Genomic DNA, 25,699 nt, shown 5'->3' with positions numbered 1-25,699 from the left:
GAGGAATATGCTGAATTGCATGCTGTCTTTTAAAGCTTTTGCCTGGAAGTGACACATATCACTTGCATTCACATTTCATTAGCTAAAACAAGCAAATGGACATACCTAAATTCAAGAGAGTGAAGAAGAGTAGTCCTACCATGTACCTGGAGGCAGAACCAGGATTTCTTGGGAAACAGCCTTGATAATTACCATAATCACTTAGCTATCACTTGCTCTAGGGGCTTTTAATGTTTTTCATTAAGCAGCTATTGTTGCAACTGAGAAGAGGAGTGGGTGGGCAATCTCTCTACTTCTGCAGGGACTCTGGAGACAGCCACTTAGAACCCTAGGGTCCCAAAGAACATGACTGAAACCCCCCAAATCTTGTTCCAACTCTCGTTTCTCAGATAAAAACGTTGAGAGTGTGAAACAGGAAAAAGAGCAGGAGTGACTCCATGATAGGCTGGACCTCCTGGAATAGGCCTAAGTTTCAGTTGCCCCAATGGGAATCCTCCCCTTCCCCAAAATGACGCTGATAACAACTAAAAGGTCCCGAGACTTGGAACCAACCAAACAGAAGCCAACACAACCTTGGAGCCACCAATCAGGAGCCAACACGATCAGCCACTCTTGAAGGAGCAAATGAACTAAGGGAGGGAGGGGGATGGTGTGCCCAGCGTATGTAACCTACTGAAAGGTATAAAAGCTTAATTTTTACCCCAGGGCGGGGTCCTGGTTTGTGGAGAGGCCACTGCGTTGGTGCTCTGGGACTTGGACCCCAGCTCGAGCTAGCCAGTAAACTCCTTTGCCTTTTGCAGCCTCGGTGACTCTGCCTCTCTGTTCCTGGGCCCGGGGGAAACCGGTTCTAACAAGAGGGTATGGTACTTAGTCCAAGTCACATAGTAGGTGAAGGTCAGACACAGGATCAAGACAGGTTTCCCAACTCCCAGTCAACACACCTTCCCCTTCATTGCATTCCATCAAATCAAACATCATCGTTGTTCATAATGATCACTGGTAAAGGCAGCAGAGCTGCAGAGGTTATTCAACAGTGAAGGGGTTTAAGCCAGAGGAAAGAATGGATGATACTTGTGTATGACATTTCCACAAGAGTCTTTCAAAGGAGAGTTTTCACCAAGCAGCCGTTGAAGGCATTGGGAGGAGGAAAGCATGAGGGAGCAGCAGAGTGAGTTCTGGGGTGGGGATGGGGGGTCGGGGAGGTTGGGGGAGGGATCTATAAAGGACAGTATTTGGAGCTGGCTTTTGAAGGTGGGATGGTATGTTAGTGAGAACTCTGTTACAAATGACATAAAAGCCAATTCACACTTTAGCAATAAGGAGAACTTATTGCCTAGGATAATTGAAAGTCCAGAGGTGCATCAAGATGTAAGGTGGCTTTATTCTAGCAACACAACTGATGTCATCAAGGATCCAGGTACTCTGTGTCTCCTTGGGCTCCAGGATCACATATGTGCAGCCATAAAATGGTTGTCATAGTTCTTCCCACTGAACTGTCTGAGGGTTGAGGGATGTTAGAACCGGTTCCCCGTTTGGCCCCAGGAACAGAGTGGCAGAGTCCAAGGCTGCAAAAGGCAAAGGAGTTTATTGGCTGGCTCGAGCCAGGGTCCAAGTCCCAGAGCACCAACGCAGTGGTCTCTTTACGAACTAGGATCCCACCCTGGGGTAAAAACTAAGCTTTTATGCTTTTCAGTAGGTTACATACGCTGTGCACACCATTCCCCCTCCCCCCTTAGTTCATTTGCTCCTTCAAAGGTGGCTTGATCGAGTTGTCTCCTGATTGGTTGGCTCCAAGGTGCTCCATGTCCCAATACTTTTCCAGCTGTTTTGCAGAGTCATTGGGCGGGAAGAGGAGGACCCGTCCCAGGAACTCGTGACTTAGGCCCACCCGTCTTGGGGAAACCAAAACTTAGGCCTGTGTCAGGAGATTCAGCCTGTCATGAGTCACTCCTGCTCCCCCTTCTGCCCTTCAGGGACAGTTCCTTCCGGTAGTCTTCATGGAAGACAGAGGAGACTTTTCTTTCCCAAGAACCTCTGCAAACATGTTCCAGGATCTCACGGATCTTGATTGGCTCCACGTGTCCATCCCTGAGCCAATCACTGTGCCCAGACGGTGGGATGTGGATATCCTGATTGGCTCAAGCCAGTCTTCCCAAATCATATGGCTGAGAAGGGGGGGAGTGCTAGCTCCTGAAAGGACATTTTAGGGTACTGTTAGGACAGGGGAAATGGATGCTGGGGATCCGCAAACATCAGAATATTCATCACAGCTAGGTTGACAGATGAGAAGCTGGGGTTTAAGCTGGGAGGGGAGCAGCTTTTAAGTAAGAGTGGGTCTGGGGAGTCCTGGACTCCAGTCTCTGCCTACATTCTGCCTGTTTCCCCTAAAATGTTGCATGGCCTCTGGCTGCCTTTTGACAAATCTGGAGTCGCCATTTGGGGTGCGAGAGCCTTTGGAAAGTAATCTTGGAATACAGTAACCATGGCTTTTGGTTTTTGTATTTTGACCTTGGAGGAACTGTCCCTCCCTGGGCTAGCCAATTACTAGAGATAGTAAACAAGTAGCCTACTGAGCATGCTTTTCATGTGCAAACCAACCACCAGAGCCCACACCCCAAACACCTCTTTGATCTGGCTTTCATACTCCAGGTAACTGCGCTAATCACCCGAGGGCCAAGTACCAGACAACTGGAAACGGCCTCTGTCCTTCAAAACCTGTTGAAACTGTTTGCATTAACCAATCCTAAACTTGTTTACCTTGCCTTGCTTGTTTCTTTCTGTGGAAACCACAGTAAAGGCTCCTGCCCACTGTCCCCATTCCCTCTGCCTCCTGTGACCCTGGTGATTTTCCGTGCACCACCCCCCCTGTTGTCTGGTGGTATGCTCCCTCCTCTCAGGAACTAGGAGTAGCAAACTGTCTTCCAGTGGCAGTCATCTCCTGATCTGTTGGCCTTACATCCCTCCATATTAATTTTTTATTAATACACTATATTTTAGAACATGATGATGCCTGGTTTTAATGCTCTGCATTTCTTATCTTTAGCTCTGCAATTTTCCCTAAATGATACAGATTCTCTGGTATAGATACACCTCCTCTAACACCTGCAGTGGCTGTTTCTGTAGAAAGAGGTTGAAGAAAGCAGGAGTTGCCTCCGTATGAGTGGAGAACTGAGCTGCTCGGACTGACTGCTGAGCCAAAGTTCTCTTCCCACTCACCTCGCTCTACCCCTATAAATACCACCACATTCAGCAGCTGGAGCACACACCAGCTCTGAACAGGCAAGGGGAGGAGTGGTGTTTCTAGAACTCTACATGATGTGTGATTATGGAAAAAGGTTCACCTGGCAGGAGCTGTGGCCACAAGTAGGCAAGCAAACATTGCCAGAACCATAGCCTGGCAGAGAGGGAGCAAAGGTAAAGAAATATCTTCTCCCTGTCCCCCACCTAATTCTCTTGCTGCTGCCTCTCATTGGCCAAACCCAACTGAAAGCCGGAGGACGAGGCAGCACCTTCATGTAGTTTATAGAAATCAGTCTCCTAGGGACAGGACAGGGTAGAGGAGGGAAAACAATAGTTCTTAAAGGGCAAATAAACAGTAAAAGATCTAAGTTTCATAGTAGTGACTCAGAGCTGAAGAAAGTTTTGGCTAAAGGAAGCAAGGAAGTCGAGGTGGAAACATATGTGGAATCCTCTACTTGGCCAACTGCTTCTCCTTTGGCCACTTTAGGATGGTTAACAAAAGAAATTATGGTGGTATATTACAATGGAAGTCATGACTGGCATCAAGAAAAGAGCACATGACTTGGAGTCAGAGGATATAGTTTATACTAAAGTGTTAATGACTGATAATGCCATTGCTCCACTAAGGAGACACTAGAGACTAGAAGAGTGAGACATGCTGGCTGGGAGGAAATGGGACCCTGGTGGTGAAGGATAAAGGCAGGGTCTACCAAAAAATGGTAAGGACAAGAGACTGAAAGTATTCAGAGACAATCTCCTTTCCATTTTCTAGTTTGTTCAGAGCTAAATTCCATAAGAATTAGCCTCATTGATCCAAATATACCACACCTTCCATGGCCCTGCTTTCAGAACCATTTCAATATAGGGAACAAGAGTAGACATGAGGGGCTGCCATGGCATTTCCTGGAGGCTCCAAGAACTAGCCAGGCCAGTATGAGGTTGACTTGGGTATCGAGATATATCACCAGAAATGATGAACAAAACCAAAAGGATTTTTTTTTTTTTGCAATGAATTTGATAACACTTGTCGCCCTTCCAGGAGCTTGTGCTGGTCTTAAAGAGATGAGCTAGGGGAGAAGTGAGCTATGTCTGTCTTTTTCACAGTCTCTGGTCTCAGAAGGGCCATTTAGAGAACCATAACTTTGAGACTCGGGTCTGAGAGATGAATGATGGCTCCCAGAGGGCCCCCAGTGATCCTCTCCGCATGGCATTTGTGTCTTCTTGTAGTTTCCTCCCAAGGTGAATGAGGGCTATACCACAGGACTGGTATTAATATAAGATGATGTGTGACTTCCAAGGATAAGTCATAAGAGGCATTGCAGCTTCTGCCTTGGTCTATGGAATTACTTGTTCTGGGGGAAGCCACCATGCTGTGAGGAAGCTCAAGGAGGCCTGTGGAGAAGTCCGCAAAGAGGAACTGAGGCCTTCTGCCAACACTCAGCACCAGCTTGCAGTCATGTGGATGAACAACCTTGGAAGCAGATCCTCTAACTCCTGTCAAGCTTCAGACAACCACAGCCCTGGCCAACGACGTCTTGACGGCAACCACATGAGAGTCCCCCAAAGCAGAATCAATCAGCTAAGCCACTTCCATATATTTGACCCAAAGAAGCAGTGAATGGTAATAAGTAATTATTATCATTTTAAACCCGTAAGCTTGGGGTAGTGCAATGGATTACCAATACAAATGGTAATAATTGTCATGAAAATAGACACTTCCACAGTCTATAAATTTTTCCCATCCATATACTCACTTATCGCTGAATCACTTAATATTTACTGAGCACTTGCTACATGCCTAGAAAAGGGAATATAGACGTCAACCAAACAGGCTACAATTCCTGATTGAGCTAACAGTTTTATGTCCCTTGATTAGAAGAACCATAATGCCATTGATGAGGTGCACGGACTCTGAGGACAGCCTGCCATTGGGTCCTTGCTTGGTTACTTCCCAGCCATATGGCCCCGGTCAAGTTGCTTTATCTCAGTTAACCTCACTTTCCTTACCTGTAAAATGGGCTTAAGAATAGTAGTTACCCCATAGGAATATTGTGAGAATTAACTGAGATGATACTTTCCAGGCAGGCACCCAGTAAGTGCTCTATAAATGGTACCTGCTCTTATTAGCAAGCCTTAGGGCATCTCTGAGGGAAGCATGCCAGTGTTCTCTGTCGCATTTTACAGATGACGAGTTAGCCTCAGAGGGGTTGAATGACTTTGCTCAAGGTCACACAGATGGAGGATTTGCACCCCAGTCTTTAGACTCTACAACTCACTGCTCATCTGAAATTCCAGAAGAGAGTTCGTCTTTGAGAAACTACCCATTTCTCACCCCAGTTGTAGGCTGCTTTCTTAGCCATCGGGGTATTGCCTTCTCTTCGTATAAAATTATTCTCCTTTATTGGCAAATCATTTTTTAATAGAGTTTATTGTTTTAGAATAGTTTTAGATTTACAGAAAAATTGTGACTATAAAACAGACAGTTCTCATATACCCCCCACCCAGTTTCCCCTGTTATTAATTTCTTATATCAGTATGGGACGTTTCTCACAAATAAACAACATTGAGACATTGTTATTAACTGAAGTCCACGGTTTATTTAGATTTCTGCCGTTTTTGCCTAATGTTTTCTTCATATTACCCTTACCTGCTGTGTCTCCTTAGGCTCCTCTCGGCTGTGACAGTGTCTTAGATGTGCCTGGTTTCTGATAACCTTGGTGGTTTTGAAGAGTACTGGTCAAGTATTTGCGGGATGCCCCTCTTTTGGAATTTGTCTGATGTTCTTGTCTCATGATTAGACTAGGTTAATGGGTTTCTGGGATGAAGACCAAAAAGGTAAAGTGCCAGTTTTTATCACATCATATCAAGGGTACATACTATCAAAGTGATTTATGGCTGCTATTGTTGAACTTGATCACCTGAATAAGATACTGTTTGTCAGGTTTCTCCACCATAGTTACTCTTTTTCCCCTTTGAGTACTGTATGTTTTGGAAGGAAGTCACCATGCATGGCCTACCCTTATGGAGTGGGAATTTTTCCTCTCCCTCCTTGACAGCAAAGAATCTGTATAAATTATCAGCTTTATCCTGATTTTTCTTTCGGGTGGAATCTCCCCACTTCCCCATGCTTTGTGAAGCTCAGGAGGAGGATCCGAGGCAGCTAGACCCACACAGCGGCTGGCAGGATCTCGTGCCAGAAGATTCACACCCTGAATTAGCACCATTTGGTCTGGAGAAATGTGTCCTAGAAGGAGGAGACTCCAAGTGTTTCATTCAGGAGGGATCAGAATTAATTAGTGAGTCTGCTGGGCTAATTCCTGTTCACAGTTAATTATGCCAAAAGTTGGCGGTCACTCTTGGCAACAAGGAGCTGGGGAGGCCTGGATGACCAAGCAAAGCTCAGGGCGGGGGGCGGGGAACAAGACCCCAGCCCACAAAATCAAATCTCCTGGTGGAGTAGCAGGCAAAGCCATGGAAATAAGAAATGTGAATGTCCTATGCACAGAAGAAATGCAAATAAAAATAAACAGTCGTTTTTACTTATCAAAATGGCAAAGGTAAAAAAAAAATAGATAGTACCATATAGTGCTAGTATGAGTGTAAGAAAATGGACACTCTTGGGACACATTTGAAGCTCTGACTCGGGGAGGTGGGGGGCAAGGGCAATATACGTAACCTAAACTTTTGTACCCCTACAATATGCTGAAATAAGAATTAAAAAAAAACTCAGTATCAAATAGAAAAACTGAAAATAAAGATGATTATTCAAATAAAAAAAGAAAAGAAAATAGACACTCTTACATACTGCTGGTGAGAGGGTAATTTATGTTATGGAAGAAAAGCTTTAAAATATTCAGACTCTTTGAATTAGAAATTCAACTTTTATGAATTTATCCTGGATTATCATGAATATGGGCAGAGAGGTAAAGCTAGAAGGATATTCATTATTCTATTATTTATAATATTGAAAAATCAGAATTAACATGAATGTTCAGTAACAAGTGATTGGTTAAATACATTTCGTTTTGTCCAAGTGATGGAGTGTTAAGAAACTGCGGAAACGGTCCTGCGGGAGAGGGTTTCCCAAACTGTTTGGTGGAGGTGACATGGTCAGTGCCTTACTGTGACCGCATCCCCTACCTTAGCACTTTATCGCATGCTAGACAGTGGTCCCAGCCTTTATGGCACCAGGGGCCATTTTCATGGAAGACAGTTTTTCTATGGACCAGGGAAGGGGGGAGGATAGTGTTTTGGAATGATTCAGGTGTGTTACATTTATTGTGTACTTTATTGCTAGCGTTTTTACATTGTAATATATAATGAAATAATTATACAACTCACCATAGGTTGGGGACCTATGATTTCTTTGCCTGGAGGCTTTCTGTAACCATGTAACTATTTCTTTGCCTTCTCTGATGAAATAACATCCCTTTCGCCAATATGTCTCAACACATGACTGACGGGAGTTGGTCTGTAATGGTGGTTCTCAATTGAAGGTAAAAGTTTGTCAATGTCTGGAGGCGTTTTTGGCTGTCGTGACTGGGGAGGGGAGGGGGTTGCTGCCGGCATCTCGTGGGTAGGGGCCAGGGATACTCCTAAACATCCTGGCCTTGCAACAAAGAATTACTCAGCCCCAAACGTCAATAGTGCTCAGGTTGAAAAACTCTTGTTTACAAATATCCCAGTTCACTTCCCTTCAAGCGGGATAACTCTGAGGTATGTGTTTTACCCCAGTTCCACTGGGGTTAATCTCTAGTTGCCCACAGTGGTAGCTGGCTTGATAATTGACCTTCCCTTCCCTCCCTCCCTCACCTGCTGCGGTTTCTTGTACCTCTCAGATAAACTACTTGATCTTACATCCGTGTTTCAGGATCTATTTTTGGGAGAACTCAGACTTAGCCAGTGGAACCGTATACTTGTCAGAGGATTTCGATGAATATCTTTCTTGGTTAGCAAAGTGTGGGAACTGCTACATACACTAGCACTTTTTTTCTTTCTTTTTTTTTTTTCTTCGGAAATTCACAATGCACATTTGTATGCTCCTAGGAGTCCCACAGCAAAAGCAAAGAAACCTTTCTCCTTTCTCCACGTTTCTTTTTTCTTTTCTTTTTCTTTCTTTCTTTTTTCTCTCCCTCTCCCTCTCCTCCTCCTCCTCCTCCTCCTCCTCCTCCTCCTCCTTCTCTCTCTCTCTCTCTCTCAAAACTTTTGGGGAATAACAATATATCAACACTTCAGCTATTGAGACCTCATGGAACTGGTAGTCAACTCACCTGAACATATCTTAGAAACTGCTGCTGTAAAGGAGTAATTAATAATATGGAAAGTTGTTCATACCCCTTCCTCCATTCTTGTCTAGTTCTCTAATTGAGACATTTTGATCTTGGGGTCTGCACCCCTAGCAGAGCCCTGCTCAGAGCTGGACTGACGTGTGCTTGATGAATGAATCAGTGATTGAATGAAGGTGATGGGCCCCAGTCCTTCTGCTCTCCTCCCTTACCTTGGTGCTCTCAGTTTCACATCCCAGCTCTCCCCTGACCCCAGGGCACCTTTGCTACTGGCTTCTGAACCTCCAGTTCATCTGGAGAAGAGAAATGCATGGAGACCTCACTGAAGATCTGTAACAGATTACATTTACTGAACACCTACTACATGCCGGCCCTGTGCTGAGGACACAATACACATCACCCCATTTACTTCTCATGCCAATCCTATGAGGCAGGCACTATTGTTGTCATCCCAGTCTGGGAGGATGTGAGGCCCAGAGAGGAGCGGGCACCTGCCCAAGGTCCACAGGCATCAGTTGCCAGTTCAATTCCAGCATCCTGGCTGACTATGCAGTCCTTATCCTTGATCACTCACTATTCTGTACTGAAAAGGGGTTGGAAATAGGGTAAGAGTCTTGGAGACTGGGATGCAGCATGCTCAATGACATGAGAGGCAGCAGAGTAAAGTGGTTAGGCTTGCAGACTGGAGCCAGGCTGCCCGGGCATGAATCCCAACCCTGCTTGGAGCTGTGTGACCTCGCACACGTTACCTAACCTGTCTGTATCTCAATTTTCTCATCTATAAAATGGAGACAGCAATGTCTTTGCCTCCTAAGGTTGTTGTGAGGATAAAATGAGATAATATCTGTAGATGTCCTTAATAAGCACTATATAAGCAATGCTTAGTAAGCACTTATGTAGGTGTTAAATAAAGAATTTATGCGCCTGCGTTACAGAATGTAAAATTTGCAGGTGTGGGCTCTGGTATCAAACTGCTTTGGTTTGCAGTTCAGCTCTCATAACTGACCAACTGTGTGACCTTAGGCAAATTATTGAACCTCCTTGATCTCGGTTTTCTCATCTTTAAAGCGGGGATAGTAGGTTCTTCACCTCTCAGAATTGTAGTAAGGATTAACTGGGTTAATACGCATAGTCAAGTGCTGTGTTAGCTGTAAACTGTCATTCATATTTAACCCATGACAATCCTATGAGATTAGTATTATTATTACCCCCCATCTTGCAGAACAGGAAACTGAGGCTCAAAGGAGTGATGTCACTTGCCCAGGGTCACACGGCTGGGAAGTGGCAGCATCAGCATTGGAATTTCTACCTGTCTGACCCCAGTAACTCCACTTTTGAGGGGCCTGGACTTTTTTTGAGAGGGAGCCCCCAGTCCCTCCCCTACATGCTATGTCGGAACTCAGAGGGTTATCACGGACTGAGTCCAAGGGATTCCTCTGCAGCCAAGAGGCTGAGGTAACTAAACAAAGCAAAAAGACAGTCATTGCAGTGCAATTGCTGCCTTGCTTAAAGTAAGCCTCTCAATTAACACAGAAGACCATTTTGGTTCCGTAGCTGCAGGTGAATTCATCTTTTGGATCAGTTAAATTGTTGACAATCTGCGCAGGAGGCTAAACACAAATCAACAGCCAAGGTGCCTTTTGGTGCAGGTGTAAGTGTGGCGTTTGCTCCAATGGGGCTGTGTGAGGGGGAAATTGACTAGAGTCAGCTTAAAATATTTTGATGCAACCCTTGGTAAGAAATACATATCATAGACAGTGCATCATACACACACAGGCACACATATAACTGTTGCATTGGGTTATTTTCCATTCCATTAAAAATGCTGGTTTAAACCCACTAAATTAATATTATGGCATGAATATGAGTAGGTTGCAGCCTACAGTTTGAAAAACCTCATAGTAGACTATGGTTGCCCAACCCCTATGTTGAGACACTAAGATACACAGGGAAGATGGCCTTGATGTGTTGCCATGGGGCTAAGGACTAGTCTGTCCACTGGAGTGAGACAGAGCCTAGCACAAGATGTTTGTAAGGTCCCACTGCCCCTTGTAAGTCCCTGCCTTCCTGCCTGACCACCCCTCCCACCGTTCTCCCTGTCACTAATTTCACCCAGCCACACTGAGCAATTTGCTCTTCCTATAACACATCTAGCACATCCACACCTCAAAGCCTTTGCACCCGGCTGCTCCCAGCCCTCTGTACCTTCTGCCTCCCAGGTCTCGCTTCAGTTTTGCTTCTGCAAAGGTATCAGCTTATCAGCAAAACTTTTCTGTGCTCCCCCTACAAAATGGCAGTCCTCCCACTCATCTCTATATGTTTCCCTTGCTTTATTTTTCTTCTCAACACTTATCACTACGTAATATATTTATTGTCTATCTCCACTCAAAAGTAAGTTGCATAAAGACAAAAAATGTATTTCATTCCTTGCTGTATTTCAGAATCTAGGCAGGTGCCTGGTGCCTAGTAAATAGTAAGCTTTTGTCAGATGGTACGGTGCCCGCCACATCATAAACACTTTGTAAATGTCAGTGGTTATTTTATAGGTTCAATTTTTGGGGGTCCATCTCTTAGAAGATCTTTTTTAAAAAATTGGCTCTATTGAGAAATAATTCACATGTCATACAATGCATCCAATTAAAGTATACAATTCAATGGTTTTTAGTACATTCAGAGATTTGTATAACCATCACCATAGTCAATTTTAGAATGTGATTATAACCTCAAAAAGAAATCCTGTACTCTTTAAAAAAATTTTTATATTGACAGTTAAAAATTATATATATCATGTATGACATGCTTTGAAATATGTATACATGATGGAATGGCTAAATTGAGTTAATTAACATATGAATTACCTGACATACTTTTTTTTTGTGGTGAGGATACTTAAAATCTAATCTCTTAGCAATTTTCAAGAATATAATACATTGTTATTAACTGTAATCATCATGTTGTACAATAGATCTCTTGAACTTATTCTTCCTATCTGACTGAAATTTTATATCCTAGGATCAACATCTCCCCAAACCCCACCTCCACCCCAGTGTGTGGTAACTACCATTCTGTCTACTTCTGTGAGTTCAACTATTTTAGATTCCACATATACAGGAGATCATGTATTCGTATGCATAATTTCCTCCAGATTTCTTCCATGTTGTCTCAAATGAGAGAATTTTCTTCTTTTTAAAGACTGAATGGCATTCCATTGTGTATAAGTACCACATTTTCTTTATCCATTTATCCATCCATGGGCACTTAGGTTGATTCCATATCTTGGTTATCGTGAATAAAGCTGCACTGAACATGGAAATGCAGATATATATCCGATATGATTTCATTTCTCTTGGAAATAGACCCAGTAGTGGGATTACCGGATCATATGGTAGTTCTATTTTTGATTTTTTGAGGAACCTCCCTGCTGTTTTCCATAATGGCTGTACTAATTTACATTCCTACCAACAATGTACAAGTGTTTCCCTTTCTTCACATCCTCTCCAACTCTTGTTATCTTTCATTTTTTTGATAATAGACATTCTAACAGGTGTGAGGTGATATCTCATTGTGGTTTTAATTTAAATTTCTCTGATGATTAGTGATTTTGAATATATTTTATATACCTGTTAGCCATTTGTATGTTTTCTTTTGAGAAATGTCTGTTCAGATCCTTTGTACCTTTTAAAATCAGGTTATATATTTTCTTACTAGTGAGTTGCTTGAGTTGCTTATATATTTTGGATATTAACCTCTTACCGGATATGTAATTTGCGAATATTTTCTCTCATTCTGTAGGTTATCTCTTCATCTGCTGATTGTTCCTTGGTTGTGCATTTTAGTTTGATGTAATCCCATTTATCTATTTTTTGCTTTTATTGGCTGTGCTTTTGGGTTTATCTCCAAAAAATTATTGCCCAGACCAATGTCATGGAACTATCCCCCTATGTTTTCTTCTAGTTGTTTTACAGCAAAACCTCATATTCTTTAGCTGCCACCTCCCTAAACCCCCATCTCCCCAGCCATAAGCAACCACAAATCTACTTTTTGTCTGTATAGATTTGCCTTTTCTGGTCATTTAAAATGAAATCATATAATATGTGGTCTTTTGTGACTGGCTGCTTTCACTTAGCATAATGTTTTCATGCTATGTCGTAGCATATATTAGAACTTCATTTCCTTTTATAATCAAATAATACTCCATCATATGGCTAATACTACATTTTGTTTATCCACCTATCAGCTGATGGACATTTGTTTCCACTTTTTGGCCATTATGAATAATGTTTCTATAAAGATTCCTGTACAAGTTTTTGTGTGGACATATATTTTCATTTTTCCTGGTTAGATATGTAGGGTAAAATTGCTGGCTCATATGGTACCTCTATGTTTAACCGTTTGAAGAATTACCAGACTGTTGTCCTAAGTGGCTGCACCATTTTACATTCCCATCAGCAGTGTCTGAGGGATCCAATTTCTTTACATCTTTGTCAACATTATTATATCCAACTTTTTATTTCCAGCCAGTTCTAATAGGTGTAAAGTTGTATCTCACTGTGGTTTTGATTTGCATTTCCCTGATGAATAATGATGTTGAGCATATTTTCATGTGCCTATTGGCCACTGGTATATCTTTTTTAAAGAGAAATGCCCATTTAGATCCTTTTAGAGTTTAGATTTTATCAAATGCTTTTCCTGCATCTATTGAGATTACCATGTAGTTTTTGTCTTTTATTATTTTGATATGGTTTATTACATTACTTGCTTTTCAGAAATTAACTCAACCTTGACCTGGCACTTTTGGGATAAATAAAATCCCACTTAGTCAGAGTGTGTAACTTTTCTTATGTTTTGCTAGATTTGATTTGGTAGCATTTTGTTGAGAATTTTGCATCCATATTTATAAGGGTTATTGTCTATAGTTTTCTTTTCTTTGTCTGGTTTTGGTATCATAGTATTCACTCCTATATTCTTTAAATATTTGATAGAATTGGCCCAAGAAGGCATTTGGGCTTTGGATTTTCTTTGAGGATAGTTTTTGATCATGAATTCAATATCATTACTCATTATATAGGTCTATTCAGATTGTTTTTTTCTTCCTGAGTCTATTTAGGTAGTTTGTGTCTTTATAGGCATTTATCTGTTTCATCTCAGTTGTCTAATTTAGTGGCATATGATTGCTCGTGGTATTCCTTTATGATTTTTATTTTTGTAAGTTCAGTAGCAATGTCCCATCTTTCATTTCTGATTCTAGTAATTTGAGGCCCCTCTCTGCTTTTCCTTTTCAAATTAGCTAAAAGTGTGTCGATTTTGTTGATCTTTACAAAGAACCAGCTTTTGGTTTCATTGATTTTTGTCTATTGTTTTCCTATTCTCTATTTCATTACTTTTCACTTTAATCTTTATTATTTTTCCTCTGTCTGCTTTTGGTTTAGTTTGCTCTTCTTTTTCCAGTGTCTTGTGGAAGTTTCAGTTGTTGGTGGGATCTTTTTTGTTTTTTAATATAGGCATTTACAGCTATAAATTCCCCTCTAAGCATTGCTTTCACAGCAATGGTATGTTGTGTCTACATTTTTATTTATCTCAAAGTATTTTCTATTTTCCCTTTTGATATCTTCTGTGACCCATTTGTTATTTAGGAATAGGCTGTTCAATTTCAATATGTTTGTGAATTTCCCACATTTCTCTCTTTAAAAATTGATTCCTAATTTTGTCTCATTGTGGCTGGATAACATACTTTGTACTATTTCTATTCTTTTAATTTGTTGAGGTTTATTTTATGGCATAGCATATGATCTATCCTGGAGAATGTTCCATGTGCACTTGACAAGAAAGTATATTCTTTTGCTTTTGGGTGGAATGTTCTATAATATCTATTAGTTCTAGTTTGTTTGTATGTTTTCTATTTCTTTGTTGGTCTTCTGCCTAATTGAAGAAGAACACATATTAAGAAACATGAGCACTGCACTGAATGCTCCAATCATTATTGTTGAATTGCCTATTTTTTCCTTCATTTCTGTCAGTTTTTGCTTCGTGTATTTTGGTGCTCTGTTGCTAGGTGCATATATCATTGTTATTAATATATCTTCTTAATGGACTGACCCTTTTGTCCTTATAAAAATTCCTCCTTATTGTTAGTAACATATTTTGTTTTAAAGTCTGTTTTGATATTATTATAGCCAGTCTAGTTTTCTTGTGGTTTCTGTTTGCATGATATATCTTTCCCATTCTTTTACTTTCAATGAATTTGTATCTTTGACTCTAAAGTGTATCTCCTACAGACAACATATAGTTGTATCTTGTTTTCTTATCCAGTTGGACAGTCTCTGCCTGTTGATTAGATTGTTTAATCCATTTGCACTTAAAATGTTATTTATCTAGTTGCATTTCTGTCTGCCATTTTACTTTTTATTTTCTATGTGTCTCATGTCTTTTGTTTCTCTTCCTCTTTTACTGCTTTCTTTTGTATTCAGTGAATATTTTCTAACGTAACATTTTCATTTCTTTAATGATTTTTTTAACTATGTTTTTTGAGTTATTTTCTTAGTGGTTCTAGGATTTGCCATATACATGTTACCAGACTCAGCTTCAGATTTGTAATAAAAATTCCAGTGAGATGTAAAAACATTACTCCTATAAAAATCTATTCCCTTTCCCTCTTTTGTGGTATTATTGTTATACATATTTTTATTTACTCATGTTAGAAACCCAGCAATACGTTGGATATTACGTTATATAACTTTATATCTTTTAAAGAAGTTGAGATTAAAAAGGAGAAAAAAATATATACTTACAGCTTTTGTTATATTAACCTTATTTATCATTTCTGGTTTTCTTTCTTTCTTCCTGTGGATTCAAGTAACCCTCTGGAGTCTTTCTCTTAGTCCAACACAGCTTTGCTCCCACCCACTTTCTTTGTCCTATTATTAGCAAAGATATTACATTTCTATATGTTAAAATGGGCCCAATAATACATTCTATACATATATATACATATAAAATGATTTATTCAATTCTATTGATGTATATAATTGATTTTAAAATTAAGAGAGGAAATATGCATTTATATTTATAATTACATAATTACCTTCTTTTTTTTTTTTTTTTTTTAATGTGGATTCAATTACTATCTGAGGTCAATTGCTTTCAGCCTAAAGATCTTCCTTTAGTATTTCCTGTAAAGCTTGTCTGCTGGCACCATATTCTCTGTTTTTGTTCATCTGGGAATGTCTTTATTTCATCTTCTTTTTTGAGAGGTAGTTTTGCTGAATATAAAACTTTCTGACAGCTTAATTTTTTTTTCCTCTGAGCACTTTGAATACGATATCCCACTACCTCCTGGCCTCCAGTGTTTCTTAGGAGAAGTCAACTGTTAATCTTACTGAGGATTCCTCTAAGTGATGAGCTGTTTTTTTCTTGCTGCCTTCAAGACCTCCTCCTGGCCTTTGGCTTTCAGTATTTTTATGGTGATATGTGTGTGAATCACTTTGAATTTATCCTGCTTGAATCTGTTGGGCTTTTTCAATGTGTAGATTAATGTTTTTCAATAAATCTGGAAAGTTGCAGCCATCAGTTCTTTCAATGTTTTTCCCTGCTCTTTTCTCTCTCTCTCCTTTCCTGCTAGGATTCCCATCATGTTTGTGTTAGTGCACTTAGTGGTGTCCCACATTTCTCTGAGGCCCTGTTTATTTTTCTTCATTTTTTTCTGTTCTTCAAATTGCATCATCTCTATCAATATTCAATTTGTTAATTCTTTCTTCCGCCGTGGAAATCTGTTGAACTCCCCTAGTTTCATTTTAGTTATTGCACTTTTCAACTCCACAATTTCCATTTAGTTCTATTTCATAATGTTTATCTCTTTATTGATATGCCTTATTTGATGTGACATTGTCCTCATACCTGCTTGTAGTTCTTTGTCATGGTTTCTTTGATTCTTTGAACATATTTATAATGATTACTTTAAAGTCTTTGCCAGTTAAATCTAATATCTGCTCACTTTTACAGGCAATTTCTGTTGCCTTTTTCCCCCTGGTCATTCTTTCCTATTACTTTGCATGTCATGTAATATTTTTTTTGTTGTTGTTGCTGAAAACTGGACATTTAAATAGTATATGGAGTAACTTTGGATGCTGCTCCCCTCTCCAGAACTTGTTGTTCTTCGCTTGTTTACTTATTTAGTGACTGACTGGATTATTTTAATGAAGTTAAGTTTTAATTAATTTAATGAAGTCATAGTTGCAGTGCGCAGCCACCGAGGCTGTTCTGCAGGGGGACACAGCCTGGGGCATGTCCACAGCCATCCTAGGATGTCCGTAGTTTTGGCAGGTTTCTTTCCTTAACCACACCAAATACTGAGCTCTAGTAATTGTTTTATTGTTTTCAACAGTATCCTGGGGCATAAACTGCCCCCGAAAACTGATTCAGTGGAATTTGGATTCTTCTTAAGGGATACTTTCCTAAGGTCAGTGTTGGAGATTTGTAGTGATGAAGTCCTGCCAGTCTTTCACCCCTGTCCCCTCTGGCAAGCTCTAGCTGGCCTACAGTGTCGCCTGTATCTACAGTGAATCTGTCAATTTCTCCCAAATTGCCCTTCATTCCTGATTCAAGCACCTTTAGACTTGTACGTCCCCCACACTCTGTTGCAAACAAAATTGGTTTATTTGGGAAGGGATTAGGAGAGCCCTGTTTTCTATGGTTTACTTCTGGAGAACACCTCCGAGCCACACCTACGGCACTGGGGGTGGATGAATAGCACCATTCTCTTTGACTGACACCCCCATTTTAGGAGCTGAGTGTTCTGGAAGGGTGGGCAGCAGGTTCATCTTGCCTCAGTTTACCTCTCCCTACCCCTAAGCCAGAGCAGGGGTACCGGGAGCCCTGGTGTTTTCAGTAGTGCCATGCTCAAGGCCTCTGACTCATCACTGAGGCTGGGCTGAGGAAGAACATCCCACCTTCCAGCCACATTTGCCCAGGACTTTGCCTCCTCCTGGGGGCAGGAGGAGAAATGCTGTTTTTTCTGCCCCTTCTGGGAAGATAGACCTCTGATACGGAGCTGGAGAGAGAGAGGGAAACCTACTTTCTTGACTGTACTAGCCTTGAGGAAATTTTCCACCTTGCTCAGCTGGGAGAGAGAAGAAAGGGTATCAGGTCTAGGTTCAAAGATTTTTTCTCACCCAATTTTAGTAGAATTTCTGAAACAAATGTGTCTTCATTTGGCGTATGTCCAGGGGACCATTTCTATGAATTTTAAATTGTGTGTTTTTTAAAAATAATTTTCACCAGTTTTTCAGAGAAGCAGGTTCATGGAGCTCCTCACACTGTCATGCTGGAATTGGAACCTTCTGGGTTCAATTTAAACCTTGCTTTGTTCTGCCTAAAGTCCCTTCCCCAGTGAATTTGTAAACACTCATCATTTTTCAAGACTCAGCTCAACATTTTCTTTTCTCTCTCACCATCTTTCTCCAGAAGGAGTCTAAGCACACTTATTGCTGTGTTGCTGTTACATCTGTCCCCCATACTGTGTTGCAGTGGCTTGCCTTGTCTGTAATTTCCCTACTAGACTCTTTCCCACTAGACTCTTTAATCCTTAAAGGCATGTACTGTTCATCTCTGCACACCAATTCCTAGCACAGAGCTTGGCATGTATTAGGTGCTCAACTAATGAATATAAGACAAATTCCATATATTCTTTGTGTGGGCCACTACCTTTCTATTTCTCTTGTGTGTAGGCGCGCGCGCGCGTGTGTGTGTGTGTGTGTGTGTGTGTGTACACGCAATTCACGAGAACAGAGTCACTGAAACAGTAACTGTAACTTCTCTGTGGCAGGTCGTGTTCTAAGTACTTCTAACATATATAAATTCATAACGTAATCCTCACAGCAACCCTATTATGCATCATTTAATAAGCTTAATCTCAGTATTCCTCATTTACAACGAGAAAACTGAGACACAGAGATTTTAAGTCATTTGCCCAAGGTCACGTACTAGTGAGCTATAGGGCCAGCATTTGCGTACAGGCAGCCTGACTTCATAACTGCTCTGATAAATTATATACTAGGCATATAGTAGGTGCTCAATAAATTGCAGTTGACTAGATGCATGCATCACCAAACCCAAACTCCAGATAAAGAAAGGAATGTCTGATCTTATATCTGGTTCTCTTTCTTCTGAACTAGTCTACCTCTGATCACTCTCCTCCATGATGAGATCTGAGACAAGACCTTGCAGTGTCACCTGCTTGCTACCCAGCTGTTCACTTTTCCTCTGACAAGGCAGGTACCAGGTGCCTAGACCTTGGCACACTCGAGGTTATCTGACCACCAGTCAACCCAAAATGTAGCTTCTTCCATGATCAGTAATCACCCTATTATTTTCCTGGCATTTGCATCCTTTTGAGACACTTTCAATTTTGGTGGTCTGCCATCTTTGTGGAGAGCACTTACTGCCATAACTTTGTATTCATTTTCTCTTGACACATTTGTATACATATCAAGTCTTCTCACAGGTAGATGCCAGTAATGTCTCACTTCCCTTAAGGATGGTGGGTCCTTCTCCTTTGGGAAACTGCTGTTACCTTGGTGAGCTGATTGGGTTCCAAAGCCCTGCATGTTTTCTGACCAAGACACAGATGTTATTGTCAATTCTCAGCTACCTGGTGGATGATCACTTTCATGGACAGTGATTGAAATAAGTATCCAAATGACATCCTGGTATTTTGGCATTTATTTTCCATGGTACTGAAGTGCTGGTATTTTATTTTCAAAAATGTGACAGAGTTGTCATTATCTTTACTATTATTTTCATTGAAGAGTAACATAATTACAGTGTATAAGTCTTAAACACAAACATTTCCCAAAGGCAGATATAGAACATTTGCAACACCCTAAGAGGCCCTTTTACGCCTCTTGACACCTGATACCCCATCCCCAGAGGTGGTCAATTTTTCTGACTTCTGTCACTATAGATTCATTTCCCTGTTTTTGGACTTCATATAAAATGGAGTCACACTGTATGTATTCTGTTTTGTCTATCATTTCTTGCTGATCATCCTGTTAGAGTCACTCCTGTTGTTGCCAAAACAGCAGGTCATCCCTTTTTATTGCTGTATAGTTTTCCATTGTATGGATATACCACAGTTTATTTATCCATTCTTCTATTGATAGACACCTGGGTTGTTTCCAAATGTCTATTATAAATGAAACAAATCTTTGAACATTTTTAAAATTTCTCTTGGATACATTCCTTGGAATGAGTTTCTTCAGGTTACAGGGTGGACACATGTTTAATTTTATAAGATATTTCCAGATCTTTTCTCAAACTGGTTGTATACTTTATATCCCCATTTGAAAGGGTTGCAACTTCTGGTTGCTCCACTTTCTAGCCAACAATTGACCTTGTCAGGTTTTTAATATGCCATTTTGATGGACTTATAGTGTTTTCTCATTGTGATTTTAATTTGCATTTCCTTGATGACCAATGACATTGGATACATTTTCCTGTGCTAATTGGTTATTTGTATTTCTTTTTTGTGTGTGTGTGTGGAGTGTGTATCCAAGATTTTTTACCAATTTTAATGAATTATTTTTCATTTTATTATCGAGTTATAGGACTTTCTTTTACATGCTGGATACAAGCACTTTTTCAGACACACGTATCGTGACTATTTTCTCCCAATTGGCTTCTGTATTGATGTCTTAATGGCATCTTGTGAATGGAAGAAGTTTTAAATTTTTATGATATCCAACTTATGAATTTCAAAAATTATAATTAGTGCTGTGAGACTATGTTTTTGTTATGTAAACCACCCAGTGCGTGATACTTTGTTATAGCAGCCCTAGCAAACTGATACGTAGGTCTTTTGCTTTTTCATGAAATTTAAAAACCAGCTTGCCAATTTCTTCTGAGATTTGGATTTTGATTGCATTTGATTTGGGGAGAATGGGCCTCTTAACAATATTGAGTCTTCTTTTTCGCGAACATAGTATATTATTCCATTTATTCAGATCTTCAGTTTCTCTCAACATTCTTTTTTAGTTTCAGTATACAGGTCTTGCACACTTTATTAAATTTATTCCTAGTTATTCTTGCTGATGCTTTTGTAAATTCTATTGGTTTTCTAATTTTGTGTTCCAATTGTTTGTTGCTGATAGAAATACAATTTGTTTTTATTACATACTGATGTGGATTCTGTGACCTTGCTAAATTGACTTATTTTAGTAAAATTTTTTTTGGTTTAATTCATCATGATTTTCTACATACACAATCACGTTGTCTGTCATGACTGCTTAAAATAATTCTCAGTAGGGTATAGTGGTGACTCTATGACCTTGGTCAGGTATCTAATCTCTGAACTTTGGGAGACTTCACCTATACAGTGAAATTATTACATAGACTGGTCTTTGAGATGCCTTTCAGATGTAAGAGACCTGGCTTGTTCCGTGACCCTGGGAAAAATACTACATCTCTCTGAGCCTCACCTTGCTCATCTGCAAAGTGGGCATAATGATAGTAAAATCTCTATCTCATTAAGTGGTTAGTTATGAATATTATGCTCCCACCAGTAAAGATGGATTGGGCTAGGAGAGTTTTGTAAAGGCCAGCCCAAGCACCTAGCAACACCATCCTCAAGAGTGCTCTGAGATGTGTGTGTGCGTGGCTCCTCTAAAGCCACCAGCTTAGAACAATGGTTCTTACACTGAAATGTGCCTCGGAATCCCCAGAGGAGTTTGCATAAATACAGTTGCACGGTCCCCATGCCCAGAGGTCTGATTCGTAGATTTGGAAGGGCCCAAGAACCTTAATTTTTAACAACTACCTTCAAGTCATTCTGCTTCAGTTCTCTCATTGCCCAAAACCTTGTTTTAGGCAAGTTTCTTAATCCAGGATGCACATGGGGAGACTTCAAAACTTAAGATACCCAGGCTACATGGGAACTGCCAAATCAGAATCTCTGTGAGACCACTCCAGATACAGCTGACCCCAGACCTACCTGGTTTACCTGCTTGTCCACGGCCTCCACTCCTTACGTTTCCCTCTGTCTGTCATTCTGTACATTGCTTGTTTTGTGTCTCTGTGTTTGTTTCTAGTTTTGTGTTTGTCCTTCGTCTGTCTGTCTCTCTTGTGCTCAGGTCTCTCTCATCTCTGTATATTTGTGCATCTCTTTGGGTGGGTGTCTCCGAATCTCTGTCTCTCTTCTGTCTCTTCTTTTTCTCGGATCTGTTCCTATGTGTATCCCTGTGAGTCTCCCCTGGCTCTCTTGGTCTGACTCTGAGTCTCCCAAATTTCTCTTGTCCTGTCCACCCTGCCTTCCCGCCGTGCACGGCTCTGTGCACCTGAGCGTGTGTGTGTGTGTGTGTGTGTGTGTGTCCCCATTACTTTCTATCTTCAGTCTCTTTCTCTCTTGTAAACCCCCTGCTTGCTACCTCGCAGCTCTGCAGTTCTTCTGTGAAATACAGGAAGACTCCCCTGTGGAGAAGCCTGAAATACCAGGCCAGGCCCCCAGACCGCTCTAGACCTCAGACTGTTCGGCTCTAATCAGGAGCCCCATCGGAGTCTGCTCCGCTCTCCTGCAGGGCTTATCTGGGGCCCTCGGCCTCCTGTGCTGCCAGAGATAAGGTGCCCTTTGGAGCAGGGTTAACATGAGCATGACCCTCAACAGACCAGATAAGCACACGGGCTCTGGGATCCGCATCCTCCCTGTCCTCTGGGCTGAAAACTGACCTTTTCTATCATTGACCCTAAATGTCCCGAGCATACTCAGGGACTTTATGACCCATTCATACAGCCCTTCGGAAGATCAGAGTAACTTCCTTCTTTGATCTAATATTGCTAATTCATCATTAATTAAATAATTGATTTATTCAATATTTATTGGATACACTATGAACCAGATTCTGTGCTGAGACTATAGCAGTCATGATAAAAAAAAAATGCATGCAATATTATAAATCTCAGCACTCATGAGACTTATGCCATGCATTGAGCACCTACTGTGTTCCAAGAGCTTAATTTATATAAGGAACTTGATATCGGAATTCTTTGTAGGGAGAGAATACTTTAATTATCTGCTTGTAACCATTATAGCTATTAGTTAATTATAACTATTAAAGCATTGGACATTTAACTCCCTATATTTAGGGATAATATTTAAAATGTTTAACAAATGGTACCCTACCGCCATTGAATAAAGAGTACATTTGCCCGACCTCTCAATTACATTGCAATTAGTTGTGTAAGCATCAAATCTTCTGTCATTCATTCATTTGTTTATTAATTCATGCAATCATTCATTTATTCTTTCTTCCAAGAATATTGTTAAAGGACCACTGGGTATCAGCACCGTGTTAGGAACCAGAGATACAATTAACAGGACATCATAAGGAACTCAGAGGAGGGGGATGGAGAAAGACATTGACTGAGTTCATGGAATGTGACAAAGGAAAAGTTCAGGAGTATATAGCTGAGAGTAGTCTAACTTAGAAGAATTATGGAAGGCTTCCTGGAGGAAGAGACATTAGTGCTAAGAACTAAAGGATGAATAGGGATTGACTAGATGAGGTCTCTTACTTACCAATTTTGTGTACTCCACAGGGATAGAGCATCGTACACTGAACATAGGAGGGCTTCACTAAATCAGTAGATGACTAAAACACAATGATTTCGAAAGCAATTCTCTGGCTGGGTGGTAACTGACCAGGGAAGCCATAATGAAGATGTATTATCATTTTCCAGAAATAGTACTATGAGCATGTCCTTTGTCAATATGTGTATTCAACACCTGGCCAGGAATCAAATGCAGTTTTCTCCACTCAAAATTCATGGTGATGTCAGAGCTTTCCACAAACTCTTTCCCTACTGCCCCAGGCCATGAAGACAAATTAAATCCCAGGAAAGTGGGTGTAGGAGGCAGAAGTTGGTGAGAGAGAACATTTAGGTCCTGGGTTCTCAAACTCACGCCTGTAGAGGCCATGCTGGTCTGTGTTCCTAGAACTTCTGTTCTTTTTATAAGAAACCCTAAGTTTGAATTTTCATTTAACACTTTTTAATCTTTATGTTGGAATTTAATTTAATTTTTTTTTTTAAAAAAAGCTTATTACATACAGCAAACCAAATATCCCTGGGCTGTATTGGGCTGTCATTCTGATTTAGAAATGAGAAAGGAATGAGAGAGATTTATATTTATTGTGCAGCCATGTTGTTTTGAACATTGTACTTACATGTTCTAGGAATCTTCATTATGAATATTCATTGCATGAATATCTCTATCATCTTATTTGGTCTTTTCAACAACCTTGTGGGGCAGTTATTATAATGTCTGTTGAGGAAGATCACCAAGTTAAGTCTGCAGGGACTCAATATTAACCCTAAGGAAGCTTAATATTCAAACAGAATTGGAAGTGAACTAAGAAGAGGAGAATGGTTTTGAATTAGAGATCTGATATCATAAAACTCTCAGGTGGTCAGAGCCTTGAATAGCTAGATAATTGTCTAGAAACTGTCGTTTTGTTGGTTGGGTGTCTTCGCTAATTAAATACCACTGTTCTTTCCTGCACCTCTCTTGCCTAGAAGAGTTTTAACATCCTGGGATAGGAACCTGGGTCCCCAGTTATGTAAAATGTGTGTAACCCATAAAGCGATTCACTATTAATTAATTTCATCTCTGAGGCATTTGAGATCCACCCAGCTGAGCAACACTGCTATACCTTCAGTTTCTGATCTCTTGATGCCTCGGAAATAGTTAAATCCTTTGATCTGATTGCCTGTAGCAGTTGCATCTTAGACAAGACAGTCAGAAAATACTTCCTTTTACCACAGACTTTGTCATTTTTGCCACTGAAGTCAGCATCCTGTCACACTGTGAGTATTAAGGAGGATTCCACTAGATGAGCTCCGGGGCCCCTCCAAGTGTTGAGTGTCGCCAAGTGGGATTTAGCAACGTTGTGGATCTTCAAACCATCCCTGTGGAGCTGCTGTCTGTTCTGAGATCTGAACCCCACGAAGCATCAGATGAAAGGGCTTAACTATCTCAGAGGCATCAGGCAGTCAGAAACTGACCTCCCTTGTTGCTTAGCAGAGTGGATCTCAAATCCTAGTGTGCATGAAACCATCAGGTTGCTTTCTAGAATGCAGATTCCTGACCCTTGTCCCTGGAGACTCTAATTCACTGGGAGAATTTATTATGGTAAAAAGCTAAGCTGTTGTAATTAGAGGCCCAATGATAACATGGCTTAGAGAACAAAGAAATTACTCTCCCCCGCTCGTAACAATCCAAAGTGAGTGTTCCTTATTGGTGGAAGCTGTTTTGTGTGATGTGGCAGATTAAGGAGGGGCCATATTTTTTTTTTGACACTCCTCTCATTCAGAAATGAGGTTGGTGTCCCCTTCCCTTGAATCTGAGCAGGCTCTGTGACTGCTTTGACCAAGAGAATGTTGTGGAAATGATGTTCTATCAGTTTCTGGGCTCAGGACTGAAGAGACTGTAGGCTTCCACTCCTTTGCTCTTGGGATGCTTACTCTTAGAGCTCGGGGGCCATGCTGTGAGGAAGCTCAACACCCTGTGAAGGGGCACATGTGGAGGAAGAGGTAAGGTTCCTAGCTGTCAGCCCTCGATGAGCTCAGCTTGCTAACCATGTGCGTGAATCATCTTGGAAGTGGATCCTGCTCCAGTTGAGCATCCCCACTTGGTGCCATCCCTATCCATCTGCCTAAATTGTAAAGTCACAGGCCCAACAAATGACTCCTGTTTAAAGTGACTGAGATTTAGGGTGGTTTGTTGTACAGCTGTAGATAACCAAACTACACGCGCATTTGGAGACCCAGGTTTCTTCCATCTTAAGGGCCCCCCTGTTCTCTATAAACATCTTTTAATCGAGATTAGTTATTACCTGCTTAGTCAAGGCTTGGTTGGGTCCTACCATGTTCAGGTTCCAGGTAAGGGGAGGGAGCAGAGAAGGCATGCTTATTTCTTATCTAGCTTGGCTTAGAGGGGGCACCCAGTACTTCTGCTCACATTTCATTTGCAAGAACTTGTCACCTGGCTGCATCTATAATAGTTGCAAAGAGGACAGGGAAACGTAACTCTAGTTAAGCACCCATATTCCAGCCACTAAGAAGGAAAGAGAGAACAGATTCTGCTGGAAGCCTAGCAATCTTCATCATATCGAGTCTGCACTGGGGCACAG

The sequence above is a fragment of the Lemur catta genome, chromosome 21 (genome assembly GCF_020740605.2).
Source record: "Lemur catta isolate mLemCat1 chromosome 21, mLemCat1.pri, whole genome shotgun sequence".
Taxonomy (NCBI): domain Eukaryota; kingdom Metazoa; phylum Chordata; class Mammalia; order Primates; family Lemuridae; genus Lemur; species Lemur catta.
This window is presented reverse-complemented; position numbering follows the sequence as displayed.